Source organism: Thunnus thynnus, chromosome 10, assembly GCF_963924715.1.
Source record: "Thunnus thynnus chromosome 10, fThuThy2.1, whole genome shotgun sequence".
Taxonomy (NCBI): Eukaryota; Metazoa; Chordata; class Actinopteri; order Scombriformes; family Scombridae; genus Thunnus; species Thunnus thynnus.
This window is the reverse complement of record NC_089526.1, coordinates 32,886,608-32,909,273: the sequence shown is the minus strand read 5'-3', so window position 1 is coordinate 32,909,273 and position 22,666 is coordinate 32,886,608. Positions and strand designations below refer to the sequence as shown.

The 22,666-nt window shown below is 38.4% G+C and overlaps 2 long non-coding RNA genes across 3 annotated transcripts; both read left to right on the top strand.

Annotated features, from left to right (window-relative positions):
• The first annotated feature begins 4,138 nt into the window (after window positions 1-4,138).
• On the top strand, window positions 4,139-7,350 carry LOC137190622 (uncharacterized). The gene is made up of 3 exons (XR_010930261.1): window positions 4,139-5,067; window positions 5,182-5,489; window positions 5,630-7,350. It is a non-coding gene; the product is annotated as an uncharacterized lncRNA (long non-coding RNA).
• Window positions 7,351-18,822: 11,472 nt separating this feature from the next.
• LOC137191985 (uncharacterized) lies at window positions 18,823-22,007 on the top strand. Of its 2 annotated transcripts, XR_010930479.1 has the most exons (4): window positions 18,823-19,003; window positions 19,347-19,977; window positions 20,014-21,239; window positions 21,672-22,007. It is a non-coding gene; the product is annotated as an uncharacterized lncRNA (long non-coding RNA). The 2 variants fall into 2 exon arrangements; XR_010930478.1 differs by lacking the exon at window positions 21,672-22,007 and having other exon boundaries at window positions 20,014-21,334.
• Window positions 22,008-22,666: the final 659 nt, after the last annotated feature.

Genomic DNA, 22,666 nt, shown 5'->3' with positions numbered 1-22,666 from the left:
ACATTTTGTTTGATACTTTGTGAAAAGCTGATAGGCTTTTAGTGTCTAGGGATGTCAGTGTCAGTTGGTCAGTGGGTCAGTCCACCAGTTTGGTCCAGACTGAAATATTTTAAAGGGGAGGTATCATGCATATTTCCAGGTTAGTGATGCAGAGAGTAAGAATAGAGAGGTCAGGGTGATGGATTCACAGACTTGCAATTAATACTGTATTTACTTTTTTTATACCCACACCACAATATTTCCTTAATCATAACAAAGTGTTTGAGTTGTGTGACCCTAAAGGGGACATATTCTGCACATTTCCAGGTCTGTATTTATATTCTGGAATATCTTTGCATGATTTATAGTTTGAAAACTCCTTTTTTTATCTTATACTAGTCCTTTATGCAGCCCCTCACTTTGTAGTTGTTTTAGCTCCTGTCTCTTTAAGGCCCCCCTCCCAATGAGCCCACTCTGTTCTGACTGGTTAGCTTCTGGAAGCTGCGTCTCTGCCAACTTCTGACAGCTAGGGAATAAGTAGTAGGATTTCAGTTCTTTTTCTTGTTCATTACTCGAAATGGAAACTTCTAAAATACTGTACATCCCAGTAGCATGGCCAGAAATATTAATTTAGGTGTGTCTGTGGGATATAAGGCATGCAGGAACCAAAGTGATTTGTGGATCAACCATAACAGTTTTTTTTTTACATTTGTTGTAAGATCTCATCAACATTAGTAGTATTTACCTACTATTCAGTGTATCAATAGCAGGCTACTGGTTTTGTTTATTGTTGAACATATGATAGACTCAAGAAATAAGGTGGTGGAAGTGAGCAGCAACATTATTTCTTCATTTAATGCTGCAGTGATTTCCTCAAAAACATTATAGCACAACTGTTGCATAAAAGCAATGTCAAACCTGGAGCTGTGGCAACTGCAATGGTCTCACTCACTGAACATCTGCAGCACTGAACATGCAACTACATCACATCAGATTTTCTAATAGCAAGGGTAACCACACAACCATAGGTTTTTTTTAAGGCTAAGCCTATAAGCTATTTGCACAATGCCACTACATGGAAAAAACACACTTTATGTCAGTTTGCCACTGACATAAATTAAGTAAGCATCATGTATCCAACAATATAGCAAAGTGTGAGATTAACAAAGTTTAGCTTCATTTATAAGCCATCATTACATTCACAATCCCTCAGCCAAGAACACAATAGGCCCGACCAGCAGGTCCCATTTCAAAAAGTACTTCTACCATCAAAAAGCACAATTTATACAAAAAGCACATTAGTATGACTTACATGTGTCAGCACATCTTCAAGGTTTAAAACAATGAGAAACATCCACTGAGCTGTGATGTGTCATTTCCATTTGCTTCCAGACTTTGGCAGAATTGAATGAAAATCAGAGAGGAGTCATAGAAATGTAGCTGCAGGATTTTAGTGAAATAAACTCAGTAATATTTACACATTACAGTACACACAGGACCAACTGCTTACTGTAGGTTCAACATTGCTTTAAATCCAGAGACGTGCATATTTATCACAAAAATAATGTCCCCAGATAGTGTGGATACTATAGTTAACTGACCTTAGAATGTAAATGAATCTGTTATTTTTCTGCTTTCTGCAGAGCTGAAGTTTCATCCCATAGCAAGACATGATGGATCAACATCTCATTGCTTGTTAGAAATCTGTCTCTGAGAGATCTGATATGCTTACAGACACATATACATAAATTGGTGGAATGGGTCGCTAGAAGGGAAGCAGTAGCTGACTCATCCGGGAAATCACCCCAACCGGGTGTGCAATCCACATATCATACCAATTATTGCACAATTCTCTTATTTACAACAAAAATATATAGGTTACAGTCCAACGAATACTCTGATACAGGTGTAAACTCTACATTAACAGATCTAACCTTATCTTATGTTATCAAAAGTATCAATGCATGTATCAGATACACGACTTACACACTCTCATTTATGTGCTTGACGTGCAAAAATATCCCTCAATGCTCACAATACTAACATTTATACAACACAGCTTGAAAATAAGTCATGAATGAAGACATTTTCAGAACCAGTCAGCAGACCTTCTGCACAGGCCCCAATCACAAACCACAGACAAGCAGCAGCAACAGGTGATTCAACAACCAGCAAACAACTTATTCAAAGCCTCACTGAGCTCCACAGACAGCAACAAGAACACAACAGCTAGATAAACAGCTAGACAAACAACAAACGGTGCAAAATAAGAGCTACAAACAATCAACAATAACACAGCAAGAGTTAAACAGTGTTACATACAGAGAGCCACGGCAGGACATTTAACCAGCAGGAAGGGACCAAAGTGAGCGAAGAGACAAAGATAGAGAGAGACACAAAGAGAGTGTATTTGACTCGCGTTTCTGAAGTCCATATTCTGTCTTTCACAGAAATGAAGTAGCGTTAACTTACCTGCTCTGGCTCCTGCTCCTGTACTAGAGTTTTTTACATTCACTGCTACATTCAAGCCCTTGCCAAATGAGTTCAGGCGATGCTGATTAAGCCTATCAGCGCCAGATAAGTCTCTCTGTATTTCACAGTATACAGAGTTTTTAAATTTGGTGTTTGACATTCTTGCGCTGGCCAGATGAATACATACTGCACATGTGCTATGGGCAGAGCCGGCACACTAGAAACTCCTGCTAGCCGTGCCGCCTAACTTCCAGTAAGCTCTCTGCTAACTTGAATGGGGATAAAATAATATGATTGTGCGGGTCTTCTGGACTTTCAAAATGTTATTGGACCGAATGGATCAAATTCTGATAGTGAAATGAGTCATTTCATGGGGGTTGTGTGACACTCAAAACAACTTATCCACCGTTTTACAGCTGCAGCAGTAGCGAAAGAGTAGGCTACAGTGGAGCCTATGACGTAAGCATGTGTTGACAATGTTTTTGTAATTACTCACACTGTCAGAAGAGACAAAAGTCCTGCACTCCAGCTTTAACAACTCAACAACTTGAAAGGATTGCCATGAAATTTTGTATGAGGTTCACATTTGTGGTTTTGAACAAGATATCGCAACAATTATTGGATAGATTACCATGAAATGTGGTACACACATTCATGCCCCCCCAGGATGAATGACAAGGACTTTGGTGATAACGTGACTTTTTTTTTGCCAACTCTCACACTTTCACCATCAGTCTCACGCTCTCACACTGCCCAAACAACTGTCATGCCAAAACATTGCAACAGCAACAAAGGTGAACAGGAAATTAAAGTCAAGGTCCTTCTGGTATCGTGATGGTTAACCCAAGCAAATGACTTTAACTCTGGAAGATAGCTGAGTAGTGGAAAACCAGGTGTTTCATATGGGTCTTTCCATGGAGCTGCATCTCAAATTACTCTCTGATTGGTGCACAATGCTTATCTCCGTGTTGATTGGACAGCTGCTCAAGTTCACAGTTGGGAGCCCAAAAGGGGTAAAAGCAAGCCAGCCCCACTCTAACTAACGTGGCATGAGCCAAGGTAAGTGACTAGGACAGCTATCAATCTTGGATTAATTAATTAACGAACCCAGGGTATTTGTTATACACAAACTATATAATATTTGTATTGAATAAATGCTCTGAAAGTTACAGAGTAAGTTTAAGCTATCTTAAGCTATGTAAACAGCTAGCTAGCTTATGTTAGCTAATGTTAGCTGTCTAATGTTAAGAGAAAAGAAGAAAGCAACGCTAAATAATGGCATTTGGCTTTTTCTATGCAACCAGTTAGCTGCAAGAAAGATTTATCAACTCTGTTATTCCAGATGAGATCACTGAGATATTTTAATAAGGCGAAAGAGAGAGGAGACAAGGGATTTGAAAACAGTAGAGAGGAAGACAGGGACAGCAGGAGTGGAGCATCGTCAGAAGAGAGAATGAGATATGTGGAAAATGGAGATGATCAGACACAAGTGTGATCCATCAAAGGTAACTGGGCTTCGCTCACAATACCTTCCACCACTGTAGCTTGCTGTTTATCACACTTAGGCTGTATCCACTTTTTGATTCTATTATGCTTGTAATTTGTTACAGTTTGTAATATGTTAAGTCAGTGTCTACACTTTTTGTTCAATTAGCTAATTGAAAAATCTATCTCTCTTCCCCATAGACTGTAGAGAAAGAGTGTGAGTCACAGTGTACTCCATCAAAAAAAGGAAGAATGCAGGGACAGCCTCATATGGCTCTGAATTTAATTCACAGTGGATCAAGGAATGGTCTTGCATCACACCTGGGACTACACCTTTTCACTTTTGTTGTGTAACCTGCCAGCATGAGTTAGAATGCAAACACCAGGGCAGAGCCGATGTGATTCTCCACTTCAACAGGAAATCACACTTAAAAAAACAAAAAATGGTTGACAGCTTGTCAAAATGGGTTTTTTCACAATGCAAAGCACTGAGATGATGAATAGTGGTTAAGTATAGTGGTTATTTAGTGGGGGTTAAGATGCAATGATTGATGTTATGTCAACAAAACTTTGCCTAACTTGTTATTAAAATAATACATTGATTAATTTTGTACGTCAAAATAACATAAATTACCTAACTGCAGCACACTCTACACCTATGTAGATATGTGATTGGGTTTACTATTTTATATGTACTTTCATCATTACACAACCACAGACCTGAAGAGCCTAGGTGAAAGTGACTATGACAGTGATGCAGCACAACATCCCATTGGCATTTTCAGATCACCTGAGCCCACTGTTCAAGGAGTGTTTCCCTGATTCCAAGATAGCACAAAAGTATTCCTCGGCCAATAAAAAAACCCCAAAATATTCTCATAAGTCAAGTCATGGGCAATAAATGCAACAAGTCACCGTGGGACCATATTCAGCAAAATGAAAGAGGTGCTGGAAGGGCACAATATCCCATGGGCCAACTGTGTGGCCCTTGCAGTTGACAATGCTAGTGTCAATCTGGAAATCAAGAATTCCATTAAGAGCAGGATCCTGGACCAAAATCCATCCATCTACATTCTTGGCTGTCCCAGCCACATTGTGCACAACAACACTGGTGGCTTGGTGTACTCCAAGGTGATGGCTTGACAGTCACAACTGCATTCTGCATTTGCAATATTTCACTGAGCTGGCTATATTTTACACTATGTAAAAGTGTTAAAACTAACAATGTTTTTGCTCACCCTCCAGATGTCAGGTTTTGATGTTGAAGATTTCTGTATCTCGCCTACTAGTTTAGATCCAGCACTTAGAGGAAAAACATGCTTGATGGCAGGTTATCCTTGCATAACACATTTATTGTATTCAATGATTCAGAAATTGTTTGAAGGGCCACTCTAAAATACATATTTTGTGCTGCTCAGAATTCTGCATGTTTTGTGACACTGAATACATGGAGGTACTTCAGCATTTGAGCATCAGGTGGCTCAGTTTGGATCTGGCTGTCAACTGCATACTCAGCCTCTACAAGGCCCTGATGAGCTACTTCAGATCCACTGGTTTGTAGTCCCATTTTAATTATTTACATTATGTAAATAATGAAGAATACATAAATACATTTTTGCTATTTACTATTACTATTATTACTAATTACTAATTATTTCTTAATATTACTATTTTTTAACTTTTTGTCTTTCAGGAGAAAAGCAAGCCAGGTGTCTGTGGCTCTGTGTCTGTTTTGAGAATCTGTTGAGAGAGGTTCATCTCCACTTCTACCAGGCACTTCTGCCTACATTTTGCCAGTTTAATCTGTTATTCCAGAAGCAGCACAGATGCATCTATCAACTCCATGGGCTAGTACACGATTTAACTGTTTCCGTTATTATTATTATTATTATTATTATAAATTATTCTTATATTAATGTTTATGGATGGGGGGGAGTTGCATATGTTCTCTGTTTTAGGTGAGGGCATTCATCCAAACGCAGGTGTCAAAGGTCTTGAAGCCTGCAGCTTTCAGAACAACAAGCTTGCTCTGCATGGCTTGCCTTCTGAATCATAGAACTGTATCAGTGGAGGTGGGCAGTAGGTGCTTGCGTTGAGCTACACACTTTAACAGTGATTGATTGAATGACAGAGATCCAACCCAGGACTGGGCTGGGTCCAAATTATATTAATTGGAATATAACAATAGAAGGTTCTCTTTCCATTGGAAGAGCATCATGCTGCTGCTAATGTGCTTTCTCTCTTTTTTGTTGCTTTTTGTTGCAAAATGCAAAATGTTGTTTTTGTTGACAACATTTTGCATTTGGTCTAATTACCTTTGGGCAGTAATCACAGGTTCCTGCAATGGGTCTCATGTTCCAGTAGGTTTAACACAAATCAGTTTTTGATTGTGTCCAGTGAAGACCTCTAGTCTGTCAAACTGGCAGAAAATGTAGTTTGGCTATCCATGATCTCCAGGGGATGACTCATAATGAGTTTGGTAATCCTCTGACCTTTCTCCAGCACCACCATCAGGCCAAAGACACATAGCATTCTAGGATTTTTCCATGACCTGAGATGAACTCTTTTAATTTTAATGATCTTGTGGCCTTTCTTCTTGCATCAGGATGAATTGTAACAAATACGGTGACCCCCTGGATTTTAATTTCGAGTCATTATATCAAAATTTCAATTTGTCCAACACTTTAATTTATAAAAATACCTGTGAAATTAATCCCTGTGGCTGTGACGTTTAACTTCAGCATAAACTATCCTGCTGGAAGGAAATAGTACATTTGTTGGGGACTATTTTCAGCGACTGATTAATCCACATTTGAGAAATAAGTGCATTGGAACAGCCTACATGGTGGCAAATCAGATTGTTCTCCAGGTCATGTGAGGAGCAAAGAATAAAAATAAGAAAATTGACATCTACCCATGGTAATAAACGAACATGTCACCCAGTCACCCAGTAAAACAGTGTGGCTCATTTATGTGTTTTGGAAAACAATGGAACTCTATGGCGCAGGGGAATAAGATATATCAGGCTTTGAATACACACACAATACTTTTTAGTAGGTTTAACTCTGTATATGGGATTTGTTGACAGTAAGTAAAAAATATAGAATATCTCCAGGCTTACCCTTTAAGTGGGCACGTCTTCACTCCACCTTTCAAACTGAAGTTGCCAAATTGATTGTTAACGGTTTGTCACAAATGCATAAAAACAAACAAAAATGTATGCAATTTGTTTTTGTCAGTAGTTTAGTCCCAACCTGCACATCATCCACTGTGCCCTCATGTTCTGATGCTGTCTCTCAGATTCATATGTATGCACAAAGGAAAGCTGCAATATGCCATTCCCCAGATTAATTCTCTTTCACTTTTAATTCAAACAACGCTAAAGTTGAAATGACAAGTTGTGCTGACAGCGACACAGGCTCGTTACATTTTAATTGCAGGATCTGCTGCAGAGTGATGCCAGATCTACAAATAAAATGGGAAGATGTACTAGTGTGGATAAGAGAAGACAGAGAAAAGACAGAGGCACTTTCTTGGCATGCCAATACTGAGTCTTTTCCATGGCTTTGAGGAGCGCTCAGTCAATATGCTGGATGACATCAAGCCCATCAGAGCTCAGAATTAACACCCAGATTTCCATACAGACATCTGAACCAGTCCTGATGTATTCAACACGGAAGAGTCTGCAAAGGTCATACAATTATAAGACAACTGAGGCTACTATTTTTATAGTTTACTGGACAATGATGTTTCTCTTAGAAATTAAGTTTAATTATGCGAAGAACTTGAATTATTCTTTAATAACAAAATTACCTCTATTAGAGCCAGTATTGCTGCTGATGTAAATACAGATAATCTCAGCAAATCCTGTAAAAATGATGTAACCATGGGAAAATTTACCTGTATTACACTGAGCTTAACAAGACTGTCACTTAATGTAACTTCTCCACTTCATGTATTGACCCTGTAGCTACAGCATTTTTAAGCGGGTGTTTGACAGTGTTTCAAGTCATGTCCTGAACATTGTAAACAGGCATCTTCCCAGATGCCTTCAAAACAGCTGTTTTCAAACCCATACTAAAGAAACTCAACCTAGATGGTAATGCACTGACCAGCTATAGGCTGATATCCATTCATTAATAAGAAAAGAAAAGATGGTTTCAGTACAAATAAACTCCTTTCTTAAAGAAAACAATATCCTGGGGGAATTTCAGTCAGGCTTTAGAACCACAGCACTGAAACTGCTCTTACTAAAATAATCAGCAACCTCAGACTAAACTCTGATGAAAATAAGGTCTCAGTTCTTTTCCTCTCAGACCTAAGCACAGCGTTTGAAACGATTGACCATGATATCCTAATCAATCATCTTGACAAATGGGTTAATCTTTCTGACAATTCTGAAACCTAATTTTTTATACTTCTTTTCTGAGAGTTAAACTGGTACAAAACATACATCAAAGGAAGTACGTTTTACATCAGTCTTGGAGATCATGTGTCTGAGGAACATGACAACTGTTATGGGGTTCCACAAGGGATCTGCCTTGGTCCATTATTATTCTCACTATACATGCTGCCACTTGGTGACATCATCAGAGAACACAATGTATGTTTCCATAGTTATGCGGATAAGACACAACTATACATCTCCGCAAAACCAAATGATGCTGCAGCTATAAACTCCATTACTACCTGTCTTCTGGTAATAAATAAATGGATGAGCAATCATTTCTTAAAGTTAAATGAGGATAAAACTTAAACCTTACTAGTTGGCCCCAAAACAAAAAGAGAAATACTGTTTAATAATCTAGGGAAGTTAACTGGATAAAATCTGAGGTTGCAAGTCTTGGTGTTATCTTAGATTCAGATCTAAACTTCAGGTACCATATTAACAAGGTGATGAAAACATAATTTTTCCTCCTTAGAAACATAGCTAAGGTACAACCATTTATAAATCAAAACAATGCTTAATTTCAAGCCAATTACTGTAATGCACTTTTTACTGGACTGAGAGTCTTCAGCTCATTCAAAACTCTGCAGCTTTGCTATTAACCAGAACAAAGAACACATTAGTCCAGTTTTAGCTGCTCTGCACTGGCTTCCTGTGACATTTAGAATTGACTTTAAAGTCCTCCTCCTCATATACAAAGGCCTTAATGGGCTTGGACTGAGCAACATTACTACTTCCATGTTAACTATCTGCCTTCAAGAACACTGCGATCATCTGCTGCTGGTTTATTGGAGATTCCCAGCAACAGCTGAAAGAAAATTGGGGATGCAGCCTTTGCCAATTATGCCCCAAAGCTATGGAACATGCTATCAATAGATATCAGGGAAGCCTTCTTATCTCTTCAGTTTAGCCTTTAACTAGCTATGACTTTCCTGATACAGCCAGAAATTCTTTTTTGCACTTTGCTTCACACTTATGCACTGCTGCTTCTTTTAAAATGTTGTATTTTACTCGATTTTATACATTATATGTATTCTATTTTTTTATTTTACTTTTAATTATTATTATTATTTTATTATGTTACATGTTATGAGTCACAGTCAAATGCACAGTACCTGTGCTTCATGGCAAGGCCACTGCCATTCCCATGGCGCACATGCATACAGGGGGGATCAGAAAGAATACATTATCATACATTATAGGTGGCCGTGTTAGAGTCTGTGAATCATGGCCAATCACATGAGCTACCTTCTTCTTAAGCAGACTTTTATTCAGTGATCCAAGCAGTGTTTTACTGCAGCTAAAATAGACTGTAAAAGAGCAGATAACATCCTTTCTGGAAATTTTCAAGATCTGGCAGTCACCATGTCTTCCATGTTTGATAGTGTACAATTTTATTTGGCCTCTGAAATCACAAGAGTTCAGAGGGTTATGTAGTTATTTTGCAACAGTCTGGTGCAGGATACACAAGATTTAACAAGTGGATGTGGCATGTGCAGTTGCGGCTAGACAGTGCTTATCTCTCCAGTTGTAGAGTGCAGATGGAATAGATCATCACCAGGGGAAAGAAAGGGCCTTCAGCTTAGGTTGCTATTGGATTCAAAGAATTAGAGTAAAACTGTGTTGTTTCATGTCAGTCTGTTGAAGAATGTAGAATGTAAGTGAAACAAAACATTGTAATTTTAGAGAAGTTAACATGTGTGTGCCTTCACCAAATACTGAGCTGAAAATATCACAGAACACAGGTGAGCCATGCTGTTGACCTGCTCTGAGAAGGCGGGCAGTGGACTGCGCGAAACGTGGTAAACCTTGGCATCAAAATTGCAGTGTGCCACTGAACTGGCAACAGCACACCCTCTACTGCTCCTCCTATCACTGCAGGGCAAGGCTAGTCACTAAGATACCAAGCTGGTGCAAGCAAAGAGACAACTTCAGTGCACCCCCTCAAAATGATTGCAAGTGCAGAGCTGCGCCTTTTGCCATGTGTTGGAAACAAAATGGAGCCCTATAGCTATGATCGTCATTCAGGTTTTCTTTACATGTTACTCACCAGCTCAGGGCCAGAGATATGGGGCTGCAGCATCACACAGTTTTGGACTCTAGGAGAGTACTGTAAGCAATGCAAGCTTTCAAACAACCAGGTAGGTTGTGAACAAATCCAGTTTCATCCAGTTATCTGAAGCAGTGGTTTGGACCCCCCTAGTGGTGGCAAGATACAGGATGGGGTACAAGATGCCCTTCATCCATTTTGCAGCGCTTATTCAGGTCTGGGTTGTGATGGCAACACCCTAGCCACATTCACCAGTTGTTCCTGAGTGATTCCGAGGTGTTAACAGGTAATATGGGATATTTAATCTCTCCAGCGAATGCTGAGTCTAGCCCATGGTCTCCTCTCCTAGTTGGACATGTCCAGAATACATCCACAGGGAGTAGGCATCCTTATTAGATGTCCAATTCCACAGTAATCTGATTCCTCTAGTGAAAGAATAGCTAGTCTACTCCAAACTCCCACCAGATGTCTGAGCTCCTCACCCCGAATCTAAGGGTGAGCCCAGATGACCCATGAACATCCATGATGTTGTTCTTTTGGTCACTTCCCAACACATCTCCATCAAGCTTTGCTCCCTCTTCACCATAATAGATGGGTACAATATTCACATAACTGCTCACATCACACCAGTCCACCTGTCGACCTCACAAATCTAACCCTCACTAGTGAATAAGACCCAAGTTACCTGGAAACTCCCTTAGGGTTAGTGACTCACTCCCAACCCTAAGAAGAAGCCAACAGAACCACATCATCCACATAAAGTAGAAATGCAATGCTAAGGTCATAGTAAGAGACATTCTCCTAACCCACACCAAAAAATGAATTTACCAAAAAAATTATTAACATCAACATCTGCTCATCATGCCCACAAAGTTGACTGTCTTTGCTGCCATTTGGTTTCAGTGAGCCACTTCTGCTGTTAGTGGTATCTGCACTGTAAAATAATTAAGTTACTAATTAAATATAATTAAAGCACAAATAAGGCCCACTATTTATTGTATGACATATCCGTCTAGTGTTGTGGTGGTGATACCAGTGGATCAAATCCTACACTGAATGTGTGATAAGCACAATTATGAATGTTTTGGATCAACATTTTAATGAGGCCTGGGTCGGAAAATACCCCACTTAGATGAGCAATATTAAAACCTGTCAGTAGTGCATCTATTGCAAACATGGTCCATTTTGAAAAAGTCATGCTGTCCACACACAAACCTGTGCTTCATATTGTACAGATGACATGTATAAAACTTTCTTGGCAACAAATATTAATCCCCATCTCATTATCTGAGGTAAGATGGATTTACTCGTTTTAAAAAGCCACCACACCACTCTTTCACTTTTGGAACCTTACTATATAGAGAAGAACTTGTATTCTAATGGCCATGTGAAGACGGCCAGACAATGCACAGGAATGCATTCTACGTTCTGGGATGAAGCAACAAACAAAATGTGACCTGCTGACCCCAGTAGCTGAAGGAATAACAAGTAAATGGTAGCCTTGAACAGTAAAGGAATAGGCAAGAGACAATCATAAAGGAGAGTTAATGTATACAGGCTAATTGAGCCTAATGATGAAGGATGCAGTGGGAGAATGCAGACTGTGGCTATTGCCTGGTGCTACAAAAGAGCCTGTTAACAATGAGCTGGGGAACAATAGAGAAATGGGCTCCAAAGACCTTCTAAAACACTGCCTCTGAAAAGACTTAGACTGGGATTATAATAAATGACCTACAGGACTGACCACATTAATTCTCCTGGTTGGAGACAGAAGCATGCACTGTACAGTGGTCCAGCTGGCAGGTCAACTAGAGCTGTTGATTTCAGTTTGGCTTCATTTAGCAGTGATGCAGAACGTACAGTACAGCCAGAGACTGACTCTGAACCCTCTGTGCATACGTTAATAAGTAACAGCAGTATAATACAATACCAGTCAAAAGTTTGGACACATCTTCCCGTCCACTTGAATGAGAAAGCGTGTCCAAACTTTTGACTCAAGCTGAGCTTTCATCCACATTTGTCTTCGTTTAGCCAGCTGAGCTGCCTTAGGTGTCGTCACATGACATGAACTGACATCACGAGTGATTTGCTTTTTGTGTCCAAGTGAATGGACTTCCACACCTGGGTGAAGTGACAACACCTGAGCCAGTACCACTCACTAAATGAAGCTGACATTATATAGTAAGTCTATTGATTGATTGATTGATTGATTGACATAAAAATGAATCGGGGACTTTTTTGATAATGAATTGATTAAGTTATTTTTCTATCAAAAATAAACTAAAATAAAATATTCTCTGTGGTAAGTATTTGAGGTATTTCTGTCTCATGTGAAAGTGAACTGAGCTTTGGGCTTTAAGAAATTTCTCACAATTTTGGACCAAATGTTTAATCAATAATGAAAATAGTTGTTGGCATGTTGAAATGTTATTTACAGTCCTATAATGGAGACCATGAGAGGCAGTTGAAAATCTGAAAGCTAATAAGTGGACCTTTGAGCTTAGATTAATGTGTTACACATAAGAATACACTGTGCCTCTAGATATCAGACCACTAACATATGGTACTTGGCATAATCACCAAAGTAAATGATGCTGAAAAAGGTTTGATTAGTCCCTGGGGTAACCATCAGTCTTCAGTGTGACACCCTCTGGCCTCTAGTTTCACAACAGTGTGGTGTATGATGGTATGGGCTGGTGGAAAGAGCAACGGCAATGTGGGCAAAACGAGCAGTAAGAGACTGAAAAGGTGGGGAAAATTAAAATAATGAGCTGGTTGAGTTGTTCCTCGACCAGCCAAATCAGCTACAGATATGTACTTCATCACAGTTTAACAGAACAGAAATCTGAAGGGAAGTACTTGCTCCTTTATCTTGTTCCATTTCCATGTGCATCCAAAATAAATCTTGCCTTAATGGGAAATGTATTGATCTATTATATTCTCTATCATGGAAGGAGAGAGAGATGTTACATATTATTTAGCAGGACAGCATGAAAAATGAAAAATGTGTACTATATACAGGTGAGAAACACTATCAACAAGTACAAAATCTTAGAAAATATCTGGAAGGTTTAGTAACTTTATTCTGAGAATAACATACATTCTTTATATTTTATATTTAATTTATAACGTCACTATGATATTTAGAATTTTATTTTGGGATTTTTCACTTTCATCAGTTATGCATTAACATAACTTCTTCCACCTCCTATGCCCCCACTCTGACTTTAATAGTCAGAGTGGGGGCATACCATGACCTTTATGAATTAATTTGGTGACAATGGGAATCCCCATTTTACCCCTCTTCAAATGGGTACAAACTTGGTGATCCTGTGGCTAGAGATATCATATTGTACCCTAACCAATGAACCAAGAATTTGATTACATTTAAGTCTAAAGTCTAAACTAAAAAAATAAAATAATAAATTATAATAAAATCTAAATGAACTTTATTCATTCATGTTCATATTCATTGCCTTTTCCAAGTCAGAAATAAAAATCGAACAAGGTTTTTATTTAATTTATAATTTTCAACAATCTCTAACAACTCTAAAATGTGATTTCCAGTATAATTACCTTAACAACCTTTAGCCTACTCCAGCAGTCATATTTGTGCAAATATACCGAGGGGAAAGTTCTACAGGATTAGTTGTTTATGCAAGTGCCCCACAATGACCTACATATATTTATGTTCAAGTGACAAAAGCCTCTAGTGGAGCAAAGGAGGAAATCAGCTGAAATTATTAGAGAGTGATCGACATTGTTTTTTTAAAAACTATGACCATGATTGTCCCCTGAGTTTAACCACATGCTTATTATTGTAACCATGATGACAAAGGTCCTGTAACCTTAAGGAAGCACTTAACCATGATCTTTCCCTAAGCCTATTCAAGTGGTTTTTGTGCCTCAACCACAGTGTTGTCACATCATAAAAAATGTTTTTTCAGCTGTGATTTAAAACAATTTTGGAAGGTACAGCATAGTAGAAAGTATCGCTTTGGTCACAAATGATCATTCTAGGATAGAGGTAAATGCTTAAAGATTAGACTTACACCCCCTGAAAAATATTGTCTTGGCTGGCCTCCAGTAGTTTAACTTCTCACCTTGCTGCAGTGATGTACAGCTGTACTATAGGACCTTGTGACATCACTGTTGGTCAGCACACTTACTGTATGACCACACCCAACCCCAGCCTTCAGAGATAGTGGCTGTGGTCAGAGGTGAAACACATTTCAAACTCAGACTAGTGTTGATTTAGTCTTTAAACATACTGTGCCAGTAGCCAGGGCCATTTGTAGTTTTTTGGGGCACCCTGCACAAAATCTTGTTTGTTTCTGACAGACAGTAAACCTGCTAATTAATGCGCTTCAATACGCATTTTGATATGGACTGAATCAATGAAGAAATGAACAATGTGTCTGGCTCTGTAAGAGGGAGGAGACAGAGAGACAAACTCAGGGTTTGTTGAAGAAAACCTGCTAGAGAGCAGGTTAAGTTCACAGAGTCAGTTACCATGGTAACTGACCCCGAGTTTAAAGTCTGTGTAAAGCAATAATAAATTATGTGTTCTGAGTTTTCCACACCACAGAAAAACATGTTATTAACCACTCAGCCAAATAAAAAAATTGCCAAGTATATAAAATTAGGTTTCAAAATTGTGGAAAAACAAGCAGTATTCTCTGCTCTGAAACGCTGGGACTGTGTCTGCTGAAGGAGCTGAAACCGTGCCCCAACTGAACAGCTTCTGAGCCTCTGAACTCAACAATGCTCGTGCCGAACTCCCTTAAAAAATATATAGTTTAAAATAGGCTTTGTTTGTAAGTGTAAGACAAGCAAAATGGATGATATTTCAAAATAAAGTAATGCTAGGAGCAACTGTGTAATTCAGCACATTTTTTGTAGGTAAATGTGGACTCACTTCAGTAAAAATATAACTTAAGTGAGAAGTCAACAAGTGATCCATCACCAATCATTATGTGAAACTGGCGGTTTTTTTCTTTTCACGTTTTCAGCAATTATTTTCTGACATGCATAATGTGTTTCAAAAGAAATCTCAGATTTTCCTTTACACAGACTTTAAATTCATATTCTCTCACAAGCTTAATAGTTAACCCACAGCACAAAGGTCCCTGGATTGGTCTCAAGACTTGGTTTTACATACAAATTTATTAACTTTTAAACTTTTTAATATCCACAGAGTTTCTCACTCACTGTACACTCTTCTCTACATCTGCTCGCATCAACTTTTTCTCATATGCATAGTGTCAACCTTGCTAGCGAGGAGGGGCGGGACTTAACATTTGATTTTGGGGCAGTGGCAGTGCACCATATAGTGCCTTTATTGGAGTTTTAAGGGGTAATTGTCATTGCAAAATGTGCCAATTTGAGTGGCCACTGATGGTCCCTTTCCCCAAATTTTTTGGGGGACCCCCAATCATTTGCCTGGTTTGCCTCTTCTGACAGTGCACCCCTGCCAGTAGCAGAAGTAGAGAAGTAGAAGATTAAGAAGATTGACTCAGTAATATCAGTTACACAGCAATCTGTTTTAAGTTTGCTATTATTAGCTAACATTAGCCACCATTAGCTACTGGTCATGCCAAACCAAGTAAGGATGTAGCGGTAAAACCCCTTAGCATACTGAATTGAGGAAGGTTATGTTTTATTGCTTAAGAATTCAACTCATCTTTTACAAGAGAAAGAATATTATTTCCTTGCTCAGAAGTTGCACAGTCTGGCTTTAAGGCACATCTTCTACTAATGCAGTGCAATCATAAAGAGAGAAACCCATCACAGAAGTGAAACCAATTTCTCTTTCAGCATTCACAAACTTCAGGCTAAGTTGATTTTCTGAGGCTTTGAAAAAGCAAAATTGAAACCATTGTAAGAAACCATTTAATCACAGAATTACTTCCAATGCATAAAACATGTGGGCCTACTGCACCTGCTGAAGATATCTAACAGTTGGAGAGATTATCAGATACATGTGTCACTATTTATCACCTGCAGATGTTCCTTTTGCTTTTTAATATGCTACTATTGGCTAACATTTGGCTGAACATCTACAGCAGGTGAATTCACATAGTGTGTGTGTCTGTGTGTGTGTGTGTGTGTGTGTGTGTGTGAGTCTGTGTGTGTAAGTGCACTCTCAGGAGGGAAGCGGGTATAGTTGGGGTGATCCTCGCTTGAATAAACGCTCCTGTCTCCTCTCATTATATCTGCACTGTAAACACAATAAAACAGCAGATCTGCACCAGTGGAGCAGTGAGGAGCTCAACCGGTGCTATGACTGTGTCTCTGTGATGGTATGTTTAAAAGCCTGACAGGCCACACAGCAGCACAATATGGCTTCAGCCACGTATAGTACATCTAGTTCTAAATTATGCTACTTGTAAAGATTTGTTACTGTCTTTATCCTGAAACCAAACCTAATCCTAATTTTACCTTGAACATAAATACTATAGAACACAGTAAATGCTCATAGTCCGATTGGTTTTCTTCACTTCCTGTCTACACAGGAAGTCTGAATTTGTTGCTTAACTTTTGCTGCTTGTGATCAGCTTGTGCCAGCAATTTAGTAAATATGTCAGCAGTCAGACAACAGAACTTACAGCAAGAAGACTGAGCTAAAGAAAATGAGACACTCTAAAGAGCATCAAGCGCTATTTACACAGTGGCACTAATTAAATCAGTTCTCCCACACTGCACCAGAATCAGCTGCACATATTACTATTATCATAGTCATGGTGAATGCTCACAATGTGTGTGTTTTATGTGTCTCTCAGAAGATGATGTCATAACAGAGTTGTCTCAGTGTGGCCGTTCAAAACATGATAATACAGTACTTCATACAAAACACAGAGTGAACAGTGGAGAGTCATTAGGTTAGCTATACTATTAGACCCAGTCCAGTTTCCCATGACCAGGTCTTATTGTTGTGGAAGAGGCTGATTATTCAATATTATATTAGTGACTAAATATATATCATGTATGACATATTTAGGTGAAAAGTTTGAATTCATGTTGATAAATCAGATTCCAGACCAACAAAGCAAAAATCAGCTGGTTAAGTGAAGTAAAGAATGTAAATAATGTTAATATACAGTAGCAGTCAAAAGTTTGGACACACTTTCTTATTTAAGGAAATGGGATGGTGTGTCTAAACCTTTGATATAATAGTAAAAAATATAATAATTAGTAACCTACATCATACTGATAAGTTAAACATCAGGGCTCTTGAAATGTTTCATCAATGAAACATGGAGTTGCGGCTGCAACTCAAAGCTAGTTAATGCTGAATGTAACTTTGCTCCAAAGAGGGTCTTTTTAATCTAATATCTGTGCTGGTCGTGGTCATGTCTTGTATTTACTATAGAAATAGCAGCTGGAAGTTAAAAGACAAAACAGGAAATTGAACAGATAAAAAAAGGGCTGGCTGCATGAGGGCAATACTCATGTTTTTTCTGTTCAACTTAGAGTTGTCATCCATCAACTTGAACAATAGACAGCATAATTAAAGTTAATGAGTTGCAACATAATTATGATTATTATTAGGAAGATGTTGGTGAGCATTCCCTGAGGTCTGGTGATCAATAGTTCAATTATGCATCTACTGGCAGCACATGACATGCATGGACACAGATGACGGCACAGTCAGAGAGAAAGAGAAAAGGAAGGCAATTTTTTAAAACTACATTTGAACATGCTCCGCCTCATATGGAGGACCACAAGGGTCATGGAAATAGTAATAAAGCATTTCATGAATTAATAACCAATTTTACAATTAAAAAGAGAAATTATAAAAAAGAATTTACAAATAAAATAATTATCCATGAATAATTTGTTCAAATTAAAAAGGTATTTAAGAAAAGAAACTTGGAAATAGTCAATAAAAATATCATTTAAAAGTACATTAATGAATTCCTAAATAAAAAATTTAATTTCAAAATCTGTTTCAAAATGCAGTTTTAAAAAGAGAAATAAATGACTGAATTCATAAACTGGATTAAGAATACAGCTTTTAATCAGGCATTTAAAAGGGCAATTCCCTTTTCCCATTTGCATTTCCATTTCCTTGCTGCTTTTCCTTTTCCTATTCGCCATTGGATTTCATTCGCAATGTCATTTCGTCACTCCTTTTCGCCTTTACGTGACACTTTGGTCCCTGCGCTGTTAAAACAGTGGAAATCATTCTCCCCCAGAACCCCCCCTCCTGTCAGCAGCTCCTGGTCTTCATAATAAAAGCTCTGTTGAGTCTTGTCAGTAAGGATGTCATGTTATGTTGGTTGTTTAATTGTTTGCAGTGATACTCAGGTTTTAATCTAACAAATGTGTGCTGGCTATGTTGTATGTATGTATGTAAATAACAAACGTCTAATTGACGTGGATCTGAAATGGAGGAGTGGAGACGCTACCTAGCTAACACTGGCTTTCCTGAGTCTGCCGGTAATTTACAGAACAAACACTAATGTGATGTCACTGACATCATAACTCTCTAGAAGGCCACGGAGAGTTTGCTAAGAGCAAATCTACAAGCTGCGTCCGAGACAACACGCAGCATTACCTCAGTAAAGGTGAGTTAGCCCAGCTGTTAGCATTGCGCCTGTGTAACTTAACGTTCCTCAGCTAACTTTGATATCTGGCTAAAGTCATGCTATCATGAGACGTCTGTCAACAGTTTAATAAGCATGAACTCATTTCAAGATCATACACTGAGGTATTATGAAACTGTAGCAGCTTATGTTTAATTTTTATTGTTGTCACTGTGTGTGTTTGAGTCACCAAACAGTGGTAGTCTATGGAGTTATATGATCAACTCAGAGGTAGTGTACCATCATATGTATGCTTTCATTTGTTCTTTTATATCATGAACACTTTTTATTATTACACTTATACTTGTTTGTCTCTTGCCTCAAGTCAAGCATCGCTGGTTAGTCACTGCCTCGACAACAACAGACTTCAACATGCATGTTGCCGCCTTTCTGCACACCACCTGAGGTCCTGCTGAGGTTCACCTCCTCAGCAGAGTGTCTGACAGAAAGTGGGCTTCACACCAGTGGAGGCTGGTCCATAGAGGCAGAGGAGGTTGCTCCTCCTCTATTTTTTGAGAGGCAAGAGGCAGATCAAAATATTAAAAAAGAATATTTGGTTGAAATATACATTACCAAATCTCAGTATTATTTATAAAATATTTTTTCTCTCTTCTTTGGAAAAAATCCATTATTGAAATTCTGATTAAAATGCTTCAACAGTGACACCTGCAGAGAAGGAGGAGAAAGGGCACTCTATGTAAGTGGTGGTGGGGGACAGAGGAGGATGGGCTCCTGCTATCCTTCTCAGGCGGGATCTTTTACATCAATTTAATGTACTTCACTTTTTTTCATGCTCATCTATGATTGGACATGTAAAATGATGCTCCAAGGGAGGACGTCCTTCCTAACCAATCAACAACCAGAATGCAGTATTAACATTGCGTCGGTCCAATGATAGTTTCCAGATTTCATCTTCAAATCTCTACAACTGTAAAGTAGGTGAGTGTGACAAACCGGTAAGACAAGAAGACCGTAAAATAAAGATAAATAAGGTTTCGCTTCTTTTATGGAGCAGTAGATAGCTGCTTGCGTTAGCCAATGCAACAGTTAGCTTGTTGTAGCAGCCCTGAAGGACTGTTAAGGACTGTTGTTAAGCTAACGGGAGAATGGATTTGGACTGTGTGGCGCAGCACCAGCAGGACACCATGACTGGAGAAAGAACCAACTGGAGAAATAACATAGATTTATGGTGTTCCGGACACTTAACACACTAACATCAGTAAGAAGGCCTATAAGATATCAATGCGCGGATAGATAAGCATGATTGGCGTATCTGTCTCTGGGGAAAGGTCTTACACACATACCAAAGTTTGATTGACACATTTTGGGACAGTTGTTTGGGAGAAATTTTGAAAAAACAGTTGGTACGTTCTATGTCCGGATTACAATGAGGACTCACGGTGATCTGGATTGATCTGCATTTCTCTACACACGGTATTCCGGACAGGTATGAAAGAGAGTTCTAATATTATAAAAACACACATTATTGATGAATAACTATCAAATATTATTTCTAAGTATTTCTACATTTTTTCAATTGATAATTGCTTATATGAAGCAACATGGCGGGAGTCCAAAATGGCTGTGCCCAACTGAAATGTTAAAACACGTGGAGGATTAATAAACAACTCTGGTAATGTTAACGTTACATTTGTAGAAAGATACATTTAGTTGATTTTAAACATTGTAAATCATTGTAAACATTTCCCTTCATAACATAAACAAATTCAACAAATTCAGCAACCAGTTCAACGAGACAACAAAAAGCCTTAAAACAACATCATTTAACATTTAACTTAAACCTAATAATTTATAGAATGTTAATTGGTTGATCATACTGTGATTTTATATTGTGTAAACTATTTACATTGTGTGTGTATAAACTATTTACATTGTGTGTGTGTGTATAAATTATTTACATTGTGTGTGTGGTTGGTTCAGCAAATAATTCAACGAAACAACAAGAAAATAAACATGATTTGAACATGTAAGCCTAATAATGAATTAATTGAATAATTAATTGAACAGGAAATAAAATGAAATTGAACATTAATTAATCAAACTAATTTTAGATTTGTGTAAACTATTTAATCTGTGTGTGTGTGTGTGTGTGTGTGTGTGACTAGACAACTCTTTAACTTTTCCCTTTTTCTCACACAGTGACACTACATTTGTGACACTCTCCATCAGGGACATCATCTATGTCAACACAAACAAGGTGAAACCACAGCTCACAGAGCTCACACTGGACCCACTCATCAATAGTTGCATCTAACCCTGGTGGTGTGATGCCTCTACAGATGGCACACTGACCACCATTGTGTGTAGTGTGTGTGTAGTTGTGCCTTTCTTCTTTCTTGCCTGGCCTTCTTCTCTCCTCTCTTTTTCACTTGTTCTTCCTTCCTTTTTTTCTTCTGCTCTTCTTTTTTCTTCTCCTCTGCTTCAAGCCTGTCAAGATGTGCAACATAGTCATCTGAAGTGATTACCCTGCCTTGTAGTGGTACCCGGCGGCATACCCCACTCACTTTATTGCCAAATGTGAGCAAGTGACAGTGGTATCACTGGAGACCACTTTCAACAAGGTAATTTTCGTTGCTCCTTTTGCATGTTGGACAACATGCTGTATTTGTTTCCTCTGGGTTTGTGATAGATGCAGCAGCAGCTGGGGCAGTGGAGGAGGTGGGCAGTATGGAGGAGGTGGGCAGCGTGGAGGAGGGACCAGCAGCTGCTTCAGTCAAGGAGAGAGTGGCCTCTGGAGCAGCGGAGGTGGTTGGAGCACCACTGCAGGAAGAGAAGATGGGTACGGCAGCTTCACTGGGCAAGAGCTTTACAATCTAGATGGAGATTGCTCAGGTTAAAAACTAGCGTTCTTCACATTAACTTAGATTTAAGTTGCATAACACAATTAATAGGAATAATTATTGGGAATCAAATAAAGAACCTAACCTGTGTCATATCCACTGCCTCTCGTGATAGAGGCTTGTCCCCAGCCCAGACTTTTTGACATCCCCTCTATAATAAAGCAATAAAATCCCCTCTATAATAAAGCAATAAAAAGTGCTAAATTCATTAAAACTTTACTTTGCATTTCCTCATAACAACTTAAAAAGACATTTTTCAAATTCATAGTTTATATTTGTTCAAATTACAATTTATTTATAGTTAAATATTGCTGTCCCTCATACGTCTGTCATTACCATCACACTCAACATTTTAGAGAGCAATTAAGACATTTTTTATGCCCATATATGTAAGTAATTTGATGTTTTATACATCCTGATCTGAGAGTATGTTTATTAGGTGTCATTACCAAACAAGTTACTATTTGAGTATTTTAATTCATTAATAGGAAATTCCACTTTATTTACATATATTCAGTGTACATTGTATGCTAGCTAACCTGTTAGCTTAGCAAGTCTAAAACTTAGCAAACATTTTCTGCAAAGAGTGAAAATTGTCATTACCATCACGTGTCATTACCATCACACAAGTGACTGTGATGGTAATGACAATCAGTGATGGTAATGACAATTTATCTGTTTATTACCTTATAACTAGAATATATTAGCTTAATTTACTATTTACTACTTTACTATGATAACCGTAATTTACATTTTTGTTTGAAGATGTCAACATGGCCCCAGC